The following is a 3615-nucleotide window of genomic DNA, read 5'->3' on the forward strand; positions in this document are numbered from 1 at the left end:
GGCAGCAGCAGTAGCCAGGAGCTGGTGGAGGCCGACCGGCGGGCAGCGGCCACGCGCGCGCGCGAGGCGAGGCCTGAGCGCGGCGAGCGCGCACAGGGGAAGCGGGCGGGCGCGATCCGCCGTCGCGGGGCAACGACCGTGGGCGCCAGTGGCGACGGTGATGCGGAGCAGGGCCCCAAGCGATGGCCGGCGTGGTGGAAGGCAGCGTGCAGCAGCAAAATATAGCGGGCAGCAGGGACGCGAGGCCGCGAACAGTGGTGAGCGAGGGCGACGCGGCCTTGGTCGCGAGGGGGCACGGTCGGGATCACGGCGAGTGTGGCCTGGACGACCAGAGAGAGTGCGGGGCAGGAGCAGCCAGACCGCGGCGGGGGCGGACGAAATCGCCGGCCCAGCAAGGTCCGGTGGCAGCAAAAACATGGCTATGACGAAGGGAGCTACGGGGACGGAATCGTTCAGGGAAAAGAGGGGGAGGGGAGAGGGGCTCACGGAGGCCCTGTAGTTGAGCACAAGCGGGCTCGGGGAGGAGTCGGGGAGGCGCCGGAATCGTCAGGGATCGCCGGTGGCCGTCGAGGAAGGAGACGGTTGGATCCAGCGATGTGGGGCTCTTCAGCTCGAGCTCGTGGACGTAGGCAACCTAGCGGAGCATGGTGGACCTCGTGGGCACTGTGGCTGGGTGCGGGGAGCTCTGTGGCTACGCGGGCGGCAAGGCGACGATGATGGCAGTGGCCGCCATGGCGGGGGAGGACGCATCAGCGAGAGGAGGAAGGGGAAAAGATCTAGCGAGGGTCCAGAGCGTGCGTGGCGCCGCTCTTATCCACGCAAGAGCTACAGGGCGGTCGCTGTAGTGACGTGGCCGGCAAGACGATCTGGCGGGGGCGAGCGGGGAGGAGTCGGTCGGTTGAACAGGGGGGAAAGGAGAGAGACGACCGACGGGGACAAGGGTGGGCTGGGCCGGCTGAGCCAAAGCCAGGGGGTGGGGGAACTAGGGGTTTCCTTTTAATTTTATTTTTCTATTCTTTTTTTGTTTCCTTTTATTTTAGTTTTTGAAGAAAAAACAATACTATCCCCAAAATTAGTATCAATAAATATGCCACCGCCACATATAATTTGGCACCCTATTAAATAGTTTGCATTGGTTTATTATTTAAAAGTAATTAAATAATTGTTTTAGTCCATGCTTTATTCATTTAGGGGCATTAAAATATTTTATATGGGTTTCAACATGAAAAATATCCAGGGATTAATTGAAACACTTTGGACATTTTAGTTTGCATGTTTGAGAAATTTGAATTTTGACTTTAATTTGAATTTGAATTTAAATCGGTTTGAATCAACGAGGGATTTAGCAACAGTGAAAGTGATGACATGGCATCACCTTTCGAGGGTTACTGTAGCTTAACTATCCGGGTGTTACAATGTATGTTGTTGCTTCCTTTAGTGGTGTCATGTGAACATAGACTACATGACACTTCACCGCCTTTGGGCCTAAGGGAAGGCATTGTGGAGTAGTAATTAGATGATGGGTTGCTAGAGTGACAGAATTTTAAACCCTAGTTTATGCACCATTCCGTAAGGGGCTGATTTGGATCCATATGTTTTATGCTATGGTTAGATTTATCTTAATCTTCTTTCGTAGTTGCAGATGCTTGCGAGAGGGTTTAATCATAAGTGGGAGGCTTATTCAAGTAAGAACATCGCCCAAGCACGAGTCCACCCACACATCAAATTATCAAAGTAACGAATGTGAACCAAACAAACATGACGAAAGTGACTAGATGAAATTCCCGTGTGTCCTCAAGAACGCTTTGCTTATTATAAGAGACCGTTACGGCCTTTCCTTTACCGTAGAAAAGGATTGGGCTACCTTGCTGAACTTTAGTTACTAATGTTACTTGTTGCTTGTACAAATTACCTTGCTATCAAACTAATTGTTACCGATAATTTCTGTGCTTGCAGAAAATACCTTGGTGAAAACCGCTTGTCATTTCCTTCTGCTCCTCGTTAGGTTCGACACTCTTACTTATCGAATGGACTATGATTGATCCTCTATACTTGTGGGTCATCAAGACTCTTTTCTGGAGCCATTGCTAGGGAGTGAAGCGCCTTTGGTGAGTGGAATTTGGTAAGGAAACATTTATATTATGTGCTAAAATTTACTGTCACTAGTTACTTTGGAAAACAATCCTTTGAGGGGTTTGTTTGGGGTATCTTCACCTCGTCTCGAAGCACAAAGAGTTGGTCCTCAACCTATTGCACCTACTCAAAATATTTATTATGAGATTCCTTCAGGTATGATAGAGAAACTGCTAGCTAATCCTTATGCAGGAGATGGAACAATACACCCTCATACGTCTCCAACATATCTATATTTTTTTATTGTTCCATGTTGTTATATTGTCATTCTTGGATGTTTTACAATCATTTTATGGCAACTTTATATTATTTTTGGGACTAATCTACTGACATAATGCCCAGTGCTAGTTGTTGTTTCTTTACTTTGCAGAATATCAGTACCAAAGAAGTCCAAACGCAGCGAAACTTTTTTGAGATTTTTTGGACCAGAAGACACCTTGGGGGCCAAGAAAGTACCAAAGAGGATCCCTGTGGGGACCACAAGACACCTAGGCGCACCAGGAGGCCCAGGCGCGCCCATGGGGGTTGTGGGCCCCACGGAGGTCTCCTGCACCACCTCTTCGCCCTATAAATTACGAAATATTCCAGAAACCCTAGGGGAATCGACAAAACACAATTCCAGCTGCCGCAAGTACCAGAACCACAAGATCCAATCTAACACCATCACGAAGGGGTTCATCATCCTCATTGGTGCCTCTCCAATGATACGTGAGTAGTCCACCATAGACCTAAGGGTCCATAGGCAGTAGCTGGATGGCTTCTTCTCTCTTTTTGATTGTCAATACAATGGTCTCTTGGAAATCTATTTCATGTAACTCTTTTTGTGGTGTGTTCAATTTGTTGGGATATGATGAACTTTGAGTTTACGATCAAATCTATATCCATGAATATTAATTGAGTCTTCTTTGATCTCTTATATGCATGATTATTTATAGCCTCGTATTTCTTCTCCGAATCTTTGGTTTAGTTAGGCCGACTAGATCGATATTTTTGCCATGGGAAGAGGTGCTTTGTGATGGGTTCGATCTTGCTGTGTCCTCTCCCAGTGACAGAAGGGGCAGCGAGGCACTGATGTCGCTTGAACTACGTCAGTATTTCCCCAAAGAGGAAGGGATGATGCAACACAACTACGATAGGTATTTCCCTCAGTTATGAAACCAAGGTATCAATCTAGTAGGAGAACCAAGCAACACTATGTAAATGGTACATGCATACAAAGAACAAATACTTGCAACCCGACACTTATGAGGGGTTGTCAATCCCTCTTACAGGTAACAGTGTAGGAAATTGTCAAGTTGATGGGACAAAATTGGATAGATTGGATCAATATATCTCGAATAAACATGGAATAAAAAATGTAAAAGTGCAGCAACGTATTTTTGGGTTATTGGAATAATAGATCTGAAAACAAGAGCAAATAAAAATGGATCTCAAAGGCAAATTGATAAAGAATAGACCCGGGGCCGTAGATTTCACTAGTGG

The sequence above is a fragment of the Triticum dicoccoides genome, chromosome 5A (assembly GCF_002162155.2).
Source record: "Triticum dicoccoides isolate Atlit2015 ecotype Zavitan chromosome 5A, WEW_v2.0, whole genome shotgun sequence".
Taxonomy (NCBI): Eukaryota; Viridiplantae; Streptophyta; class Magnoliopsida; order Poales; family Poaceae; genus Triticum; species Triticum dicoccoides.